The sequence below is a fragment of the Ascaphus truei genome, chromosome 2 (assembly GCF_040206685.1).
Source record: "Ascaphus truei isolate aAscTru1 chromosome 2, aAscTru1.hap1, whole genome shotgun sequence".
Lineage (NCBI taxonomy): Eukaryota > Metazoa > Chordata > Amphibia > Anura > Ascaphidae > Ascaphus > Ascaphus truei.
The window spans coordinates 382,802,789-382,824,893 of NC_134484.1; positions in this window are offsets into that span (position 1 = coordinate 382,802,789).

The window sequence follows — 22,105 nt, forward strand, 5'->3', positions numbered from 1 at the left end:
GCTCTCTGCATAGGCCCCATTATATCATAGGGAAACTTGTAATAAAAATGAAAAAGGAAAAACATTTATACTGCTCATTTAGTCAAACTTTTTTGTCCTCTAAAGTGATGCTATGATAATAGATAAAATATGTTACTACCTATCATATGTGTTGCACAATGTACATGAAAATATTTGCTTCCATTATTGTTTTTTTGTGTTTATTAATTTCATACTATTATAAAACATATGCTAATATTATAACATTATTCTAAAATTTTACTTCTACAAATACAATATTTTAAATAGTAGGAGTTTAAGATTAAACCAAATAACTGCATAAATAGTTGTATCTGTTTTCAACCAACAAATGTCAATATAATGGAAATCTGCCAATAGGGGGCAGCATTATTATACCCAACAAAATACATTATAGGCTCATGAGTGAAACGAGTTGAACGAGTTGATCTAACTTCTGAATTATCTTGTAAGATATCAAAAGTGTTTATCAGATCCTCCCATTGTACAGTACATTGCCGAAAACTATACACGATAAAACCTCTTTTCCTCTTCCAGAACAAATGTTTTTGCGGCAATTCCTCCTTTTCCTGCTCGCGTCACGTCATCAATAATATTTGCAGACAAACTATCGATCTGGAATCGGAAAGAACATTACACAAAAAAACACTTCTGTTTGCAATTGATACAATGTGTTAAATCTTAAGTTTAACTTGTGAATTGATACTGTACAATGTTTCAATGTTTCACACAATACACTGGAGACTATATTTTTTTGTTTACCTCAGTGTCTCTTCCCTGTCTTTTTTTTCACATGTGCGCTTGATTATATGTGAACGGTATCTTACTTAGAAGGATTGTCGGAGATTCTTGATTCTATTAGAGCAGCATTGGTTAAAACTAGTGACACCTTATCAGTTATCACCATTAATAATCTATCACACATATCATATAATTTATATTCATTATAGTTAAACACATTTCTCTTTTTTCAAAAATCACAGACTCACTGTTTCAGATTTCTTACTGCAGGTTAAGAAAAATCACAAGAAGACTTCCGTCATGATAATTAATTGGTGTTACTGACCTGGATTATGGCAAACATCCCAATAAACTCCACGTTTCAGGCTCACATGGCATTTCCTCATGTTGGTGTTAAAAGAATAACATGTGCCAGATTTTATTCATGCCAATGGATGTAATCACTGGAACTGGAATCACGGTGTGTTCGGTTCCCCCGGATATGTGGTATCAAAACATTCTCACATGAAAAATTAAATTTTCCGTAAATCTGCTCACCTTCCACCATAAGTGAAATGCAATAACTTTACGGTATGCAACATCACCACTTCCACCCCTAGGCCTTTGAGAGTACTAGAATCTCAAAAGTGTGATAACATATCAACAACCACAGAAATATATAACATATTATAGGCTAAAGCAGTAAAATTCAGGGCATTATTGAAAACCCTGCTCTCTGATTGGTTAAAATTCTGGGCATTATCCACAGTAATGCCCTGAATTTCAGCAGCTTGAAAATGCAGTTTTCAATCTGTTTATTTCCAGCCAATCAGCTTTCAGAACAGCTGAGACACGGCAGTGGATTGGTTTGAATTAAGTAAAAGTTCTGAGACATGGCAGGGGATTGGTCAAAAAGTATCAGCCACGGTTTGACTCCTCCCCCTCCCGACTGACTGAGATTTTCTGAGCAGATTCAGTTGAATTGGGGGGTGGGGGAGAGAGACTGCAAAGAAGTAAGTGTGTTATGTATAGAGGTGCAGTGTTGTGTGTGTGGGGGGGAGGGGTGTGTAGAGGTGCTGTGTTGTGCTGTGTTGTGTGTAGAGCTGGGAGGGAGTGCAAAGTTTAGTAAGTGGCTGCATTTTTTATTGTGGCTGTAGTGTGTGTGTGTGTGTGTGTGTGTGTGTGTGTGTTGTGCTGTTGAATGTGTAGCAGCAGTTTGCATGAGTGTAGAGCTGATGTGTGTGTGTGTGTATATAGAGCTACTGTGTGTGTGTGTGTGTGTGTGTGTGTATAGAGCTCCAGTGTGTGTGTGTCAGTAGCAGTGTTTATCGGTGTAGCATGTGTGTGTAGCAGCAGAGTTTGTGTGTGTGTAGAGCTGCTGTGTGTGTAGAGCTGCTGCTGTGTGTGTAGAGGTGCTGTGTAGTGAGTGTAGAGGAGGTGCTGTGTTGTGTGTCTAGAGCTCCAGTGTGTGTGTGTGTGTGTGTGTGTGTGTGTGTGTGTGTGTGTGTGTGTGTGTGTGTGTGTGTGTGTGTGTGTGTGTGTATAGAGGCACTGTGTTGTGTGTAGTGTGCTGTTTTGTGTGTGTAGCAGCAGTTTGTGTGTGAGCTGCTGTGTGTGTGTGTACACTGAGGGGCGGCATTGTGTGGATATAGATATCTGCGGTGTAAGAGTATATAGAGGTGGTTTCATGTATTTACCATTTTATTTGAATAAAAAAATCTATTTAACTATACAAAAGTGTCTATTATTTATGAAATACGCCTACATTTAGCCTATAATAGAAATAATCCCCTCAGAGCAGGGCATTACTGGCCAATAATGCTCTGGCTGGGTTAAAGTCCCTCGGCTTTGCCTCGGGCCTTCAACTCTTCCAGCCAGGGCAATATTGGCCAGTAATGCCCTGTTCTTCAGGGATTATTACTTAAACAACCATCACCTAAGAAGTAGTGTAAGTGTGATTTTTTTTAATCATAAAGTGTCAAAAAACATATCAAATTTAAAATCACAATGTCCCACAATTTCATTGCCATTGACGAGCGGTGCTAGGTGGGTGCTGTTCTGATTGGCACATTTGTATTTCCCTTCCTGCCCTTTAACTCACCTCTGTCCCGCCTCCAGTCATGATTTTCTCCGTCTAGCCCTGTGATTGGTCGCAGTCCCGTTTACCATGATTTCCGGTGGCAGCAGGGAATCTATGAAAGGGAAACCAGAGCAGAGTTTCAGTGTTTATTCTGATCCTGTCTTGGATGTGGTGTGCTCGAAGGCTGTGACGGAGATACCTGAACATAAGGCTGGGAGCCGATCCGAGTGGGAGATTTAAAATGTGTTTGTACTGTGGAACTGTGATTTGCTGGAGATGCAGGGAATTTGAAAGTGCTCAACCGTGAATTGTCGCAGAGAGGTGTGGCTGGTCTATACCCTGGCAGAGTGTGGAAACAAACCCTGGGTAAGCATTTGAAGTGGTGTCTGGCACCTAGTCAGCTTGAATTCTCCCCCGTGTCCCCAGTTTTGATGAGTGAAAGCTCTGTTGGTGATGTTGTGCTCTGTCTGCTGGCTCCGGTATAACATTTCTTATGTAACTATGTATTTGAAACCATGTATTATTTGTCACCAGAACTCTATGCCCAGGACATACTTGAAAACAAGAGGTAACTCTCAATGTATTGCTTCCTGGTAAAACATTTTTATAAATAAATAAGTAATTTAACTGCTTTGTCCTGTCTGGTGCCTTGATCCCATGAAAGAGTTCTGGTCTCTCATGACAAGTCCCATCCCATACTTCCTAAAAAGATTTTCATCCTAACTTTATACAGATGTACTGTAGCAAGACTTACTGTTCCACAACTATGGTAAGCCACGGTTCGGCTATAGTCAGCCGACACAATTATTTGTGGTGTTATTTATGTATTGGCAATTCACTATGTATATGGCAATTCACAAATGGCAATTGTTGTGGGGTTATTTATGTAATGGCAATTCAGCAGTTCATAGATACAGTTTGCATGCACAGAAAATCAATGACCTGCATGTAAGCAAACAAACAATAATAAACCCTCTAAAAAGCGCTAACCTACAATAAATGTGAGTTATAGTGAAAGATAATTATCAAATAATAATGTGATAATTAAAGTGATGAAAAAAGCAGCCTAGGTGAACAACAAATAACAGATCATTCCTAATCTGATAAAACAATTACACATACAAATAAGTATCGCCGGCGCTTAGAATCAGTCTAAGATACCGTAATCAAACAAAGATAGTCTCTGATGCAAGGCTCCTTCTGGACAGGTTGATGAACTGGTTGGATAAAGTTCCAGATGGGTAGGTGTCCTTAATGGAGTGTCTTCACTTGTTTTGAAATAACAGAAAAAAGCCACACCAATTGCGCAGTATACCACAACAACATGTCCATATCTGAAACTTGCAGAATCCTACTCACAGAATGAATAATGACACATTCAGGGGAGAGAATCTGTATATACGTCCCGTCCCTGCACAGCTTTCCACGGACCCCACGTGGTCAGGCTTGTGGAATTCCCCTCAGATGGGCGATGTTGATCGTAGATGTCAACAGTACAGCATACACCAACGGTGGAACAGGGAATAGGACAATACTAGTGTGATACGTAACAGATTTTATTAACACACTAAAAACACTTAAAAACCACACTCACATGGTAAGGGGGTGAGTCATATAACTCACGAATGCCGTCCGCAGCCTGAAAGTTCCCCCGATCTGCAGCAGAAAGACTCACTACACGCAACACCCGCTACCGGCAAGTGGTTGACGTCAGCAGTGCAGGAAGTCCTCCCTGCGTCTGGAACCACGGAAGCCGGATCGGGTCAAATCACTAAGCTCCTCCTCCCTACGCGTTTCATGACACTAGGTCACTTCCTCAGGAAGTATTTGTATGTGTAATGACCTGCATGTGTTTCATACAGATTCCATAGAGCACACCCGTAGAAATTCGATCATTTATAAATAGCAATCTCACAATTATTTTCGAGGTGAAACTGTACAAGAGACAGCCAAAAGAAGATGTTGTTGGAAGAAGATTGTATTATTGTAACAAGATTATATTATTTCAATGTATTTTCTATTTATCTCTAAACTTTAATTTACTGTACTCTAATTTAAAAAAAGTCATACTTTATAGTCATCTGAAGTTTTTATGGCAATAAGTGGTGGGTTACAGGTAGATAGAAATTAATGATATCATGTCATATGAAATGAATGGGAATAAGGATGGGATATGTTGCATTTAGATAAAAGACACACATTAGTGAATTTACAGTTTCCCGCAGTTACAAGAACAGTAAGTCTTACTACATTTGTAGAGTGGATAAGCCTAAGACACTAACATAATGACTGCAATGGTCAACTGGTGTCAGATCCAATAGGATTTGAATCCACAACCACCTCTTTCCTAGGTAATAGCTCTAGCAGTGTGAGCAAAACCAGCTGATGGGTTGCAGTGCACCACTGTCTACTACTAGCATACCTCCAAGGGATATCTATTTTCTTATTGTAACCTTGAAAGGACTTCAAGCACAAAGTAATAATATGTACTGAGGGCTACAAGTTACTGAGGCCAAGTGAGATGAAATACTTTAAAACACAGGTTTTCTGAAACATGAGTAAAAACAAGGTGAAGCACAACAAATAAAGCAGACACAGAGAGAAAGTGGGCTGGTGACTTGAGCTAGTACTTCTAATCTTATAAAGGATAAAGATAGTGGGCCATATTTATTCAGCAGTGTTTTTCCATATTCTATTCTGCAGCCTATTCTAATAAACTGAGTGTCTTCCCATGACAGAAGCTGTCTCACGGCAGAAGACTGTGTACTAGGTATGATTCTCCATCAAGGACAGAGTAAAGTGCTATGTGCAGGTATGAGCACTAAATGAGAAGTAGAGAAGAAAACTAAGTATGCTGTGACAGTTGTGCTAGCCATTAGCTGGTTAAGCTCACTGCTAAAGTTATTGCCTAGAAAATAAGTGATATTGAGTTCTAGTCCTGTTGAGTCTGATAACAATGCACCATTCTAGTCATTAGGTTGGTGACATAGGCTTGTCAACGCTATATAGTTGATAAGGAATTATTTTTAGGAAGTGTAGGATGGGACTCATTTAAATATACTTTGCATATTCATTAGCATATCTCCCAGCCAAGTACCTCAGGTGTACTCCTTTTTCAGAACAGGCATGTCTCCCAAAATTATTTGGAGGGAAATTTGAGGCGAGACACTACAAAAGTGAAAATCTCATGCTAACGCATCAAATAAGCTTTACTGGTATAACAGAAAAAAGAATTTCAGTAGCATTAATGACAGGAGGTGAGGTTTAATCTTTACACAGTAAGTGGATAACAGTTATACACACTAGTTTGGGGTTTAGTTGGCGTCTCTCAGCCTGTGACAGGTGCTGATATAATGTGCAGTCAGTTCTGCTGTGGTTTTGTCTTCTTCTAGGAAGGTCCCTATTTTTTTCTCTCCTTGCTCACATTGCTAGCATAGGCTCACCTCACAGGGCTTTCAGTTCTTTCTGTGTCTGCCTGTTTCTATTTTCAGGCTGTGGGCGCTCATTCTGTACTGGCACCAGGTCTGTCTCAGCTTTGGGTCATTTATCTTTAGTAGATAGGGTGTGTCACGTACTGCAAACGTTACCTGCTTACGGGACAAGGGTTAATACACAGGTCTCAAGCTGGCCCACTTTTCACCTTTGCAAACGTCCCTCAAAAAGAACAATTTCTCCCTTCAATCCAACCCAATATACCATTTGTCATGAACAGCACACTAGTGAGCATGTGACATAAATATGCAACCAGGGTTAATACACACAGCTACTCTAGCCAACTCATTTTTCTCCTGTGCAAGGTACTTTCAATTAGTTAATATTAACACCTTACTCCATTTCAATTATGTTTATCCACTTCCACCCCCGAAGAAAATATGCAAAATAAATTCATATATCTGCCAGGATCTCAGGTCCCTGTTTATTGAAAAAACTATGCACTTAACACACAAAAATCTGTTGTAGCAAAATGTGTCTGAAAATGTAAATGCTCTCTCCAGAGTGAAATAGTTTGTTCAGAGCCCAAAGAATTAATTTTTAAAGAATTGTTTTTATATATGTAGCCAAGTGCCCCTAGGCTATAGCCTTCTACTGGCCTCAACACTATAAGTCCTGATAGGAACAGGCAGTGTTGGGGATAATCCTGCGCAGGACCTAGCCTGTAGTTGCAGCTTGGATGGGTACTATGTTGCCTTATCCAGGGCAGGCCTAAACCAGCAGTTAGAGTGTCATACCTGGGGAGGGTACTGACTGGGTCACATGTATATGGTGTGATGCCAGTCAGTACCTGGACCTGTGCTGTTATGGGGCGGGGTAACAAGCCCTTCCCCTGGGTATAAAAGCTGACACTCCACCAAATTGAGGTGGTTGATAATGGGACGGTGTGATACCCTTTTCCCTACCGGAAGGTCAAGGAGATTAGGAAGGGCTCTTGGGGCCTCAAGCCCCTGGGGTCTGCTCCAAGGCTGGAAGACGATCATGCTGTTGTACAATAAAACTGCCGTTGGACCAACTATGGTGTGTGATTATTGGAAAAGAGTATTTCCTGTTGGGACCACACTGCATCCAGCAGGATCCTCATGGGATGGAGGCGCTGCACAGTAAGAACCACAAGAAAGCCTGCCCTGTTTTTCCCCCTGAACTACAACTGCAGAGCCACTCAGACCACCTTAACCAGCAGGTGAGCTACAGTACCCAGGGAAAACACCCATGTAGTGGCCAGATCTTCTGTGGCAGGGGGGAACAGATGACATATATATATATATATTTATATATATATATATATATATATATATATATATATATAATATATTTGCATTATATTTGACATTTGCCTGTCATTTCCCAGAATCCCTTGCTGCAGTGGAAGTGCTGTGTGCTGGGTGATAATGGTGAAAGGCGGGGTTGCAGACCTGTCTAAGACATGCAAATGTGATTACAGTAATATTTCCATTTGATATATATATATATATATATATATATATATATATATATATATATATATATATATCAGACCTGTCTAAGACATGCAAATGTGATTACAGTAATATTTCCATTTGATATATATATATATATATATATATATATATATATCAAATGGAAATATTACTGTAATCACATTTGCATGTCTTAGACAGGTCTGCAACCCCGCCTTTCACCATTATCACCCAGCACACAGCACTTCCACTGCAGCAAGGGATTCTGGGAAATGACAGGCAAATGTCAAATATAATGCAAATATATTATATATATATATATATATATATATATATATATATATATATCAAATGGAAATATTATATATATAAATATAAATATAAATAAATATTATATATATAAAGCAACTGTAAATATTCCTGTACAGGAATATTTACAGTTGCTTTATGCTTTACATATAGAGAATGGGACTTTTGTAGTCCAAATGGTGCAACAGATATATTCACAGGTATTTTATAATAATAAGTCCAATATGCTCGGATATATATTCCTTAATCTTGAAATATAAGTGGAGTTAATAGTGTTCCATTAAACTTGATATCCATAGTCAACCATTTAATCTGTTCACAAAGTGTGACCGCCCTAAGGCTGCAAATGTATAGAGTGGGATTTATAGGGTATTACATCAAATAACATCAAAGGCTGAGAGTTCCCTTTTCTTTATGCTTTACTGTGGAGGGTTTTAGTCACTTTTTTTACCCACCATAACCTATATATATATATATATATATATATATATATATATATATATATATATATATATATAAACAGTGCTTCAGATTACAGAAAATAATAATTGCAAAAATATACAGTTACAATAAATGCATAACATTTTCTTAAAAAACAGGTTAAAACAAAAAACATAAATCCCTATACAGTACATTATCATGTCAAAGGTTTTCCTCCCAAAGAGGTCACTAGCGTAGAAATATGAAAATGCACATGTTTGGTCCATAACATACCACTGTTGAATTCGGATGTCATAACTCCAGTGCAAGCCCTATATATACCATTCCATTCCCAATGATACAACATAACCCCACCCCTGTCGTAAATCAGCTGTCAGCTTGATGTTTTTTTCGACAGAGGAAAAAATACCTCTTTTGACGTTCTTTTGAGTTTTGACTCAATATGTAAATGCACTCATAGCTTCCTTTCTCTGATACTTAGACAGACATGAGTCATAGCAACAGATTCAGGCAATTTTGACTAATGTAACTAAACTAATTATGACGATCTGCTACTAAATTTTAGTGACAAATGGATATCAGTCCCTGGCTACCTTCTAGATTTCACATGCCTGGCCTCACTGCATGCATCTCCTTGACACGATTACAGATTTCTGAAAGTTATAAGTTAGAATCAATGTTATCACCGGATAGTCTTATTTTTTAATAAATTCACTCGTGTGTAATACTTTCTTATACAGTCCACCTGAACCTTGCAGAACGGCAATGTTAAAATTGTCCTGTTTTTAAAGATGACAACAGAGGCATATTTTAATCCCATCTCTGGAAAGACAACTGCCCTTTTCTCATAAGCCTCATACAACACATTGTGTACTTTTAGAGGACTATTAGTGATACCCCACCAATTAAATTGTCTTTGAAGCTCTGGACAGGCCCATGAAGAGTCTCGACCTGTTATAAACCCAATATATTGTATTTTTAATACAACCGAAACCACATTAACCCCTAAAGCACCAGATTGATTCAAATACATAATATTCCATCTCCAGCTTCTTTGTATGCTGGATATCAGATTTCCACATCGTCGCATACTGCTCTTTAATTTCGTTGGCGATTTAGTTGATTCGTTTTTTTGCAGGATGTTGATCTGTGTGTGCTTTTGTTCTGAGAGGGAGAGGACAATTTGTTTGATGGCACAGGGTTTAGAGAGCCCATAATTTCAGTACTTTCTTCTGTACAGTTAGCAGTAGAGGAAAGCATCCAAGCTCAGCTCGGCATGCACTGTTTGATATACTCCTGAGTACTTGGAAAAGGTGTTTACAGAATTCCAGATGAAGTATTTTGGTTGGGCTGGTATCCCATTTTGTAAAGTCTGTGTATGTCACAGGACCCCATGCCCCACTGTCATACAGATGGATGGAAGTGATGATGCTGTCGAAGATTTTCATTCAGACTCTTATTGGTGATTTGATGTGGTACACCTGTTTCCTTATTGCATGGAATGCTCTGCAGGCCTTCCCTTTCAGTGCATTTATGGCCAGGTTGAATCCCAAACCCCAAATAATGATTTCCTTAACTTATGGCCTTGTCAAATCGCACAATCTGACATATCTCGCAGCTACTAGAATATGCCCTTAAAGTTTTACTTTCTTTTCAAAGAATATTGATTTATTTTAGGAAGCTTCTCTCCCTTTCTGAATTTTAGGTATACATAATTTTAAAATGGGGTGCAAAAAACTTGCACAAAATTCAGATTTCATGTTTTATGTAAGGCACGGTACCACTAACATTCTTAACCACTTTGACTACCAATTATGGAATTTTGTTAGCATAGAGATATATGTTTTACCTGTTTCTAAAAAAAAATATCTGGATTATAAAATATTGGACATCGGATCAAAAAGCAATAAAGGTTTTTCCCACAAACATACCAAGTGATGAATACTTATTTGACAGAACAGAGCTGTTTACAGAACTCCTCTTACTGGATAGTATAGAGCTATGCTGATGAATAACATCAAAAACAGGGACAAATACTCAGAATCTTCTCTTAATAACAGATAAGAAGATTATATATATATATATATATATATATATATATATATATATATATATATATATATATATCAAAAAGAAATAATGGCGCCAACCTAAACCACTAAATGAATATAAATGATGAAAAAAAACCTGTACTATACAACGTAGAGAAAAATAGTATAAACAATACACAAACATATAAAAATAACAGATGAAAAGTCCAGAAAAAATATATAATATAAAAAATATACAAATCCTAAAAAATGCTCCAGTTGCTATCCAAAAGAGTCTCTGCAGCCCGATTGAAGGGAACACCACTTCCTTGAAGATATCTATAAAAACACAGAAAAAACAGGCGCACTCATAGCGTAAAAGGTATAACAATATATTTATGTAGTCAAGGATTTAAAAATGCACACTCACAAACATAGCTTAATAAAAAGCATTTTGAGTAAAACTCAGCCAGCCAGACGCAGGAACCCGGTAGCAGATGACTTTGGTATAGTGTCCAGAGTAGGTACACTGCAGCAGCCTCTATGGACACCTCCGGAGCCCGGGGAACACGAGGGACGCCGCCTTCCTCTCAATCCTGCGTCACACAGTGAGTACTCAGCTCCAGATACCGCGAGAACTCAGTGACGTCAGTGGATTCGACCGGAAAAAGTTCCCATGTATGCAACGAGTGGACAGCTGAGAGTAATACTTCCAAAAACGCGTAGAGAGTGTTGTGTGGAGGTTTACTGCCCAGTTTTATTATATTTCCACTGGCTTGCTACAGCAATTTATTGCGTTTTTGGAAGTATTACTCTCAGCTGTCCACTCGTTGCATACATGGGAAATTTTTTCCGGTCAAATCCACTGACGTCACTGAGTTCTCGTGGTATCTGGAGCTGAGTACTCACTGTGTGACGCAGGATTGAGAGGAAGGCAGCGTCCCTCGTGTTCCCCGGGCTCCGGAGGTGTCCATAGAGGCTGCTGCAGTGTACCTACACCGGACACTATACCAAAGTTATCTGCTACCAGGTTCCTGCGTCTGGCTGGCTGAGTTTTACTCAAAATGCTTTTTATTAAGCTATGTTTGTGAGTGTGCATTTTTAAATCCTTGACTCCATAAATATATTGTTATACCTTTTAAGCTATGAGTGCGCCTGTTTTTTCTGTGTTTTTTATATATATATATATATATATATATATATATATATATATATATATATATATATGTACTGTATATATATATATATATTTATATATATATATATATAATTATATATATATGATCTTTACAGAATAGTTCCTATGTGCAATATGTCAATAGCATAAATTATGTTATTTTGAACATTTTATTGATTTGCTATGTTGCGCTGAAGGAAACCAAACAGAATCATTGGCTATAAATACCAAAATGAAGGTCTCATAGTTCTTATCTTTGTCCTAGATTCATCAAAATGAGCGTGAGTCAATTCTTCTATGTATACAATGCTACTAGTCAAAGAGTAAGAAAAAAAGGCCATTCAATTTCCTTCTTTTTGGAAAAAATCCAGAATCACATTTTCTTCTTTGTTAGTTTTGGCAGAGAAGAAAGAGAGGGAAAACATCACTGCTCTGTTACTGATGGGTTTTCTATTTTGTTTTTATTACAAATGTTGAAACATGGGCACTGTGTCAAAATGATTTTATAATGGAAAGCTGGGTGGGGTGAATAAACTTGTACAATTCAGAAAGTCATTAACAATGCTGATAAAGGAGAATCCTATTCTGACATGGTGGAAAATAAAACTTTAAGACAATACATTATAATGTAATCTGACTAGTGTACAAAGCTCCTAAATTCATACAAAATCAAAGGTTAATCTACGGGGAGGTATTTGGCTATGTTGTTACCACCTAAAATTGTATTTTTTCACTTCAAAATGATTCCCTCAAGGGTTGGAATAAAAAATAGTTTTCATTGGCTTCAATTTTGTTTGGGCCTCCAAGAACTTCAAGGCAAACCATGAGCAGCATTCCAAACCAGTGTAAATGAGGTGTTCATATTGTGATTAAAATGATTGTGACCACCCTCATCACATTAAAATAACACAAATGCTGCTGATTGAACCATATCCTGCCCTTGTATACGTATATAGATGTAGCAGATGTTAATAGCCCTGTAAGAGTGGATTAAATCACACAATATCACTTAAGAATAACATGTGGTCTCCTTTACCATCGTTTGCAATAGCACCACTGTTAAATAATATGGCAGCGATAACGCCATGTGTTAAAAGGTTCGATAATGTCAGCTAAATCTGTATGTGTTTCTGACCTCCTTAATCTCTCTGCTTGATGAATACAAATTCTTACCGTACTGTGTCCATAAAGCTTGATGCTTTTTTCAAATCATGATGTGTTGGTGCCAGCTACAGAGACTTCATTGCCAAACACACAACGTTTCTGTGGATAACCCCTCCCTCAGGTGCAAATTTCACAGCAAACATTGTGTGTTTTGCGATGAAGTCTGCAGAATAAAAAGTTTAAGTCAGGTTATCCTTTAATAACCAGTGAGATGATGTAGAGGATTAATATATATGGATTACAAAGTTCCCCTCTGTCCTTTAAGGCTCCACACTCCTGTGCACCTGTGTATACTGATCTCTCATTACACCTGTACTTGCCACTTACGTTCGACCCAAAGATGTTTCATCTTGGCGCCTTTCACATCTAAAATCTTTTTCACACATCTCTCCCTTACTATTGAACTCTTTTCCACGTAATATTCATCAAGCACCCACTCTTTCCATTTATAAAGTTCAACTAAAAATTCACCTCTTAAAAGAATAATTTCATTAAATTATGTATGCTACTTACCCCAGAAGCACTTGATTTTCTTCACTTCCACTTCAAAATGCACTGTTCCTCCCAATATAGCACTTAATCCAAAAAAGAAAAACCTATAACGCAAAGGATAGAGAGACAAAGAAACAAAACATAGTGTAATTTGTAATATTAAGGGGGCAATCCACACTTGAATAGCTGGAACTCACAAGAAATATTATTGGTAAAGCGTGTAGGCAAATTAATCTGATGAATCAGATAAAGACTGCTGGCTATCTCCTCCCTCTGTGAGTCATGTCTTCAAAAGATCTCAGACTGATTATGTTGAATGAATTGCAAGACAGCAAACATTGCATAATTTGTCTAATAGAAACAGTTAAAAATAAAGGCTGCATAGTGTACTCACAAATGTGTGGATATGTACCCACAGATTGAGTACACCCGAGTCAGACACGAAAGGGCTCATTCACTAAACTTTGATAAGTGGCTTATACTGTAGCACTATAAATGCCCTTATAATGCGATATTGCCTGTGTTGCTATTCAAAAAGCTCAGATAGCAGGGCAATATCGCACTAAAATGGCTTTTTATAGTACTACAACACTTCGGCAAAAAAAAGCCATACGATAAGCTAAAAAATGTCCGAAATCACATTTTTTTTTGCCAGAAACTGCTATTCACCAAGCAGTGATAAGCATATCGTACTTAAAAAGCTTGCCATATTTTGCACTAACGATATTGCAAGATGCATAAAAGCAGTTTATTTTAGTTTAACTGCACAGGATTGATACCGGAGGCCAGTGGGGACCCCCAGAGACCCGCGGGGATGCCCGAGATACAGGGACCCCAGCAGATCCCAGGCGGTTCCTGTGGGCACCTGCATCTTGGGTCCCCACTGTCCTCCAGTATCAATCCTATGCAATATAAATAAAATTGCAGCCAGTTTCATTACCTTAGCGGCTAACCACTAAGGTAATGAAAGTGTTAAATAACAGGTACTGCATAGTTGTTTGTATAGGGGGTGGGTGAAGCTTGTAGTCTGTTTACGCCTTGCGGGAGGGTGGCAGTAGAAGTTCACCCCTTCTTTACTATAGCGGTTAATAAAGTTGTTAACCCGTCGCACTACCCTCCCGCAAGGCATAAACACCCACCCTCGGGTAACTACCACCTTCACCCACCCCCTTACCAACAACAGGAATGGGTAAAAGTGCTATAAACCAAAGATGGCTTTGCCCCATCAAAAAAAAAAGTACACCTAAATATAACCTCAACCCTCACCCACCAAATTATAAGTGCTGCATGTGGTAAGGGTGAGGTGCTTGTTCAGATAGACAGGTAGCTTGCCCAGAAACTATTTGAAGGCAAGACAGGAAAGATGAACTTTGCGCCTAGACTCAAGTGATGACCAATCTAGTTCTTTGAGCATTTTTCAGTGATGTGTGTTGTAATTGCATTGGAGGACAAAGCGGCATATTGTTGTAGAGGGTATCAAGTTTGCCAAGGTGAGTTTGGGGTGCCGTGCCATATACTATGTCCCCATAGTCTATACTTGGCATCAGCATCTGATGTGCGATGCGCTTTATGACCAGACTTAAGCAGGATTTGTTCCTATATAGTACACGTAGTTCGGCATAGGTTTTAGATATCAGGGTATCAATGTGCAACCCAAATGTTCAATGGAAGTCAAAACATAAGCCCAAATATTTGAAATTTGTATCTGGACTAGGATAGTGTTAGCGTTGGTTCTGATCTGTACCTCCTACATTGGAAGCTTTAGAAATTTAGTTTAGGTCCCAAATACCATTGTTACAGTGTTGTCAGTGTTTAAAAACAGTTTGTTTTGTGAAATCCAATTTTAGTAACCACTATAGTAATAAAAGGGTTATCCCTCCTTCCCTCGATACCCACCCAGAAGGCCTAGACACCCTCTCCGGGGCAACAACCCCCACCTTTGCTACCCATTGATTGGCATAGTGTTAAACCACTATGGCAATAACTTGGCAAGCTTTAAAAAAAAACAACTACCTAAAACACATGACATTGAAGGACATTGAAAAAATTAGAAATGCCAATAAACCAATTGATTGGCACAGTGGTACACCATGCCCATATGATAATCAACATGCTTTGCCACTATGGCAGTCAATGGGCAACCTAAAAAAACAAGCACTGAAAATACAATACATAACAATTAAATAAAAACAAGCATTTGCAAAAAATTACATTGCTTGTCACTGTGGATATCTATACCCTTAAAGGGTCATAGATAAACACATTGGCAGTCAATGGGAAACCTAAAAATATATATATATATACAATATACAATATATAACAATTAAATAAAAATCAACATTTGCCTAAAAAGGGACAGGCCTGTGACATACCATTTGAGTGTCAAATGATACAGTACAAATCCGATTGACTGGTGTACCATGTGACAGATTCTTTTTTTGTTTAAAGGATGTGACGTCATCAAAAGTGAGGGAAGCCAGCTAATCAGGAAGGCCCTGCTTCCTCCCTTTAACAACGTCTCTGTGCAGCTTCCAGGCTGCAGTTAAACAAACAGATTCAGTGCGATAACACTTAGAAAAAACAAGTAGTACGATCTTGCATTTTTTTAACCGCATTTTTTAAAAAAATGTGATTTTTCTTACTGAATACCATTTTGACTCACGTTTAGTGTGCAGTTAAACAATGCAAAGTCGCTTGCCAATGCACTGATTGTATCGAGGTTTAGTGAATCGCGCACCAAAAGGTTGTGAATATTAAAAATAATAATAATAATAATAATCATGAGCAGTGTGGAAACTGAAAGTATATATGGCTACTACTACATAAATGAATACATGACATGAGTGCAAGAAATATATACGGAGTTGGCTGCTAATAAAAAAAGATGGCACAGCATCTCAGGAACTAATACAGAAAAAAAAGAAAAGCGCAGAACTTGTGTAGTAAATAAATAATATATTGGTGATAATGTGAAGGTAAGTATCGCAAGTACATGACAACAAATACTTTAGAGCATGTCATACAAAAACCAGCATGGCACCATAAGCGGATGCGAACTTCCACAGATGGATACCATCGTCAGCTGCTGGATCAGATGTAGATCAGTCTCCCTCTCCATGTACTGTATAGATGGCATCCAGGTTTCAAACGGTAAGGGGAGGAAATCCGAAAGTCTGAGGGGTCCCGAGAAAGTTATGTGACCACAGTTGAAATTAGTAATACAGCACGGTGAACCTGTATCGCAGCAGGTGAGCGCACAAACAAATCGACAGTACACGGCAGCAGCCGCAAGGTGAATGGCGACTCAACACCAGACCTGCACAGTTAAACAACCATCATTAATAGCTACAAATGTGACACTAATATCACAAAACTAGCATATTACGGATTTATTTATTTTATTTATTTATAAAATGTTTTACCAGGAAGTAATACATTGAGAGTTACCTCTCGTTTTCAAGTATGTCCTGGACATAGTTAATATGACAAATAATACATGGTTACAAATACAGTTACATAAATGAACAAGGTATACATTATATACAATACATTGCATGCACAGTTAGAGAAGATGTATATTATAGGCTTATGTAACAGTTACAGACCAGATTAAAATGTGAGACAGCCTTAGTTTTGAAAGAACTTAAACTGGTGGTGGATGTGAGAGTCTCCGGTAGGTTGTTCCAGTTTTGGGGTGCACGGTAAGAGAAGGAGGAGCGGCCGGATACTTTGTTGAGCCTTGGGACCATGAACAGTCTTTTGGAGTCAGATCTCAGATGATAAGTGCTGCATGTGGTAGGGGTGAGGAGCTTGTTCAGATAGGTGGGTAGCTTGCCCAGAGAGTATTTGAAGGCAAGACAGGAAAGGTGAACTGAATAGTCCAGATGACAAAATACCGTCAGGATAGACAAACTCCTGCATTACTGGCGTGTAGCAGGGCTCAGCTGTATGGTAGCAGTCAATAACAAATGACATCACCTCAAGCGCCTTTTGTAATGCAAGGCGGCAAATGTCCAGGTAAAGCCGCAGGTGGTTCTGCACAGGTGAAAGCCAACCGTTAATAAATGCCACAATGGCAAATGAACCAGTAAATGAAAATCGATATTAAATTACTAGTGAATAAACATCCAATGCGTTATGTAGGACCAAACCCTGATGAAGTATGTTTGGTCCTACAAAACACGTTGGATGGTACCATGCTGGTTATTACATAAAAACGTGAACAAGTGATCTGCGTTCAGATAACTGTGATAAAATGCTTAGGTGATAGGATATAAAACAAATTACCCAATTAGTGCAAAATATTGTGAATATAAATATATAAATCAACTGTTGTGATTTTGAGTGTTTTAACGCAATTTGAGTGCTGTGTTAATATATCAACAAGTATTTGAATATATATAAACCTGTTAACAGTCATTGAGTTATATTGAGGTGACTGCTGCTGTACTCATGGAATGGCTCCACAAACCGTAGTACTAATGCAAAAAACAAAAAGAGAAAACAGCGCAAAACCTCATAGTGTAGTAAAATATAAATTATATTGGTATATCAGCAGATGAGTATTGCACGTACCTCAATCAAATCATATAATATAATATAATATAATAGCATGACATGTTTGGGACATGTTACCACATCAGCAACAGCAACTGCATCCGATCACTTTGATTCAGATTAGACAAGGAGGTCAGATCCCTTCTCTCTCTGGTCGCAGTCTCTAGAGTCCTTTCACTCGGTTAGATGTGCATCTGCCGTGGATTTGAAGTGACGCAGACTCCTTACTGGATCTGAATGTCGGGTTTCCGGGAGCGCACCGATGACATCATCAAAGCTCCGTCGCGTCTTTGTCAAGTTTGCCGATGTATAATGCCCACAAACAAAATCACCAATTGTGCTAAAGGATAAATACTCAATACTATTGAGTGTAAGCTGGAACGTGCCCTCTTCCTACACGTTTCGTATAAAAATACTTACCCCCTGACGAAACGCGTAGGAAGACAGCACCCTTGATTTAATATTGTCTTTATTCCCCACACGCCCTCCTTTTTGGATTATTGTTCTTTCCTTTTCTCCCCCTCCCCCCCCCCCCACCTTTTTTCTTTTTGGCTTGCCTGCCCCAGTGTGACCCTTTGTTTTACCAGAACCCCTTGTATATTTTGCCATTTTATTTGCGTCAATCTTTCAGCCATTGTTAAGTTGTGAGCTGAGCCAAGTACTGTCTTATCATATTTTACACTATATTTCTGGGTTCATTTGAGCTCACATCTTTTATATGTTTACCTGTGTTTGTATATACTATGTACAGTGTCTGTTATTATTGCTAGTTTACAGTAAAATACTTATTCTGCTTCTCTTGTTTGCTTGTTCATGTGTGCGGGATACCTACCTCATTTTTTTGTCTATATGTATTGAGGGATTGAGGGATTCCTTTGTGTTCCCTTGCTCCTTTGCTACTTGCCGTGGAAGCGCTGATTCTCACTTTTGTATATGTCTTTTCTCTCTGTTCAATATTTGAAAGAGTTAGGACTCTCTCCATTATTTACTAAAGTAAAGTGGGGTGTTTCATGTTGGTTTGTCAACCATATGGTACCATCATATTCTGAAGACTTTGCTTGCTCAACTTCAAGAAGTATTGTAGCCGTTCTACAGTATATAGTAGTACAGTAAACAGTAATCATAGAGTGTAGATCATTTTTTTGCACCATACAAATAATCGAAGTAATATCATATTGAGTTCAATAAGACAAATATTAAAACTATATTTATAATCAAGTTTAAATTATATGTATTTTAACATACAACAAATGAAACAAAATATTTATATTTGGTAAGTACTTCATAAGGGTATCTCCATAGTACTTTGCTCATAAGGAGGAATCGCTTCAGTTCACTGTGCTTCCCTGGTAGAATCAGAAGTCTTCTTCTTGTGCTTCTTTCTCTCAGTCTAGTATATTTTTATTTTTACATAGTTCTTTGGGCAAATTCTAATGTGTTGAAGTTTTGCACTATATCTGCCCAGATCCCATTTTCTTTCTATCTGCTGTACCAGTTTTTGAGCTGGGTTCTACAAACACTATTAACCGAGCAGAGCCCAGGGACAGAGTCCTGTAAGAGTATCCATAGTCGATAAGCAGGCAGGTGATCAGGGCTGGTGGCAATGGTGCAAAGTCAAGGCAACAGGTAAAGGGTCAAGGCAGGTGGCAGGCAGCAAGGTCAGAGTCACTGTCCGGGGTCAGCAACAGTGATTCCAAATTAACATGCTAGCCTCCAGAACAGGGAAGCCACAGGGATGGCTCACGAGCAAGGAAGGCTCAGCTACTAGAACCCAAAGTGCCCAGGAACACAGGGGAAAATATACAATGCTCAGGCAGGGGCTGCAAGTCATTGGCTGATATTTAAGCCCGTGAACAGGTGAAGCCAATATAGCAGGCTGCCAGTAATCAAAATGTCCACAGCAGACAGGTAAAGCCAAAGCCTGGACTGGAACCCTTACAGTATCCCTCCCCTTCAGGAGAGACCTCCGGGCGATCAAAACCTGGCTCCCTCTGTGATCTTGGTGACTTTGAATTGTTTCGGAAATGTCTTGGACAGGTACACGACTTGAAGAAACCCTGTTTATTGAGTACCCTCTCTGGGGCAGAAAGCAGCGATACTGCTAGTCTTGATATGCAGAATGCATCATAAGATGTCTCCGGCACAGATACAATCTTCTTGTTGAGGTCCAGTCCAGTTACACATAGCAACTTAGCTGTGACAGTTGAAGTGATGAAGTAGCTTTCATCCTTGGGACTGGCCATCAGCAGGAGGCCAGCACACCAGCGCAGGTGGGCTAGGAAATGCATCAATACAGAGACCAGTGAATCCATGGGTAGTAAACTTGACTTTGACGTGGGAGCCTTGGGATCTGTTATAGATACAACAGGCTCTGGAAGAGGATCAATGTGCAGGAAACTTGTCTCTGCCATGGGGCCCCCAGAATCTGCAGAGGAAGCACCAGTCACTGAAGGGCAATCAGAAAGACGTACACCCGTCCCCACAGTGAGAACACAGGAAATAGTAACGGGTACATCAAGTTCTGCAGGGAAGTCCAAGAGGGGTGCTATGTCTTTGAAGGGGACGCCATGAAATCAGGAAAGGACATGTCAGGAGCTTCACAGGGATCAGTAAGCAGTAAATCCATCTTAAAAGCGGGAGCCCTCAAATCAGTAAGGACTTCAGGTACTGCAGGAAAATCAGTGATAGGTAAACCTGACCTTGAAGCAGAAGTCTTTGAGTCAGTAAGGGGTACCTCAAACACTGTGGAAGAATCAGCAAGACTTAAACTTACCTTTGGAGTGGGAGTCCCAGTCTCATGAAGGGTTACATAAGGTACCATAGAGAAACCAATGAGGGGAAAGCTATCCTTTGATGTAGGATTCTTAGAGTCAGTAATAAGTACCTCAGACACTGCTGAAAAATCAATGACACTTAAACTTGTCCTTGGAATGGGAGTCCCCATGTCCTCAATGGTTATAACAGGCACTGCAGAGCAGTCAGTGAAAGATGTTCTGTCTCTGAAATGATTGTCTGAAAATCAGCAGTGGTTATACTAGGTACTGCAACAGGATCAGAGAAATATACGCTTGTCTCTGAAGTGGGAGTCTTGGAAACAACAATAGGTATATCAGATCCTGTGGGGAATATTATGGCAAGAACCTTAGAAACAAAGATGGGGTTATCCAACATTGCATGGAACACAGCACTAGAGGTAATTGTCTTGGAAAAAATCAGAACTAAGTATATTTAGCCATGTGGGGACATTGGTGAAAGGTCTGCTTGTTGCTGAAGTGAGTGTCTGGGAATCCACAGTAGTTATACCAGATACTATGGGAAACTTTATGGCAAGAGCCTTAGAAACAGCCAAAGGGACCTCAGAAATTGCAGGCGAATCAAAGAAAGGGAAACTTTACTTTAAAGCAGGTGTTTTAGCATTAATGACAGGTATATCAAAAACTACAGGAGAGTCAGAGAAAGGGAACCCTGCTTTTAAATCTAAGGCCTTATAACTAGCAAAGGTTACAGCAGATACTGTCGGAGAGTCAGAGAGGATGGAGGTGCAGTGACAGAGCTGTGTGTGTGTGGGAGGGGTCTGAAATCCATCATGGCTGCAGCCTCAGATGGAGTGACAGGAGCGAGAGGAAGGCTGCTGAGAAGTGCAGCTAAAGGAAAGAAAACTTTGTCTCCAGAGAAAGAGATGCAACTGCAGACAGTAATAAGTAAAACAAAGAAACAGAAGAGAAAGTCGGCGGAGCACAGAGCCAGAAAACTGGATGAAAACACGAGCAGTGAGCCAGAGGAAGGCACCTGTATGTCTTCAGATGAGGCACCTGAGAGCCCCAATCCCCAGGCACAGGGTCTGAGCAGCTCTCTGGAGAGGTCCCAGAGTTCTACCTGAGAGAGGAGAGATGACACAGTACATAACTCCCACAGTGTCCTCAAGGTCAAATACTACTCCCCAGGAGCAGCAGCTGCTGCACAGGGTGGGTCTCCCAACGATCGCTCCCCCGAGACCAGCAGTGCAGAAATGGATTCTGAGCAAGGAGAGAAGCAAGTAACAACAGCATCTCCCACACCTGAGCATGGAGTCCCAGGTAAAGTGTGTGTGTAGTTAGTCAGACCTCACTATCAGAGAGCAGCGTGTGTGCTGCAAAAACTGTGAAACTGGCACTATCAGAGAGCAGCCTTAGTTCTGCAAACACTG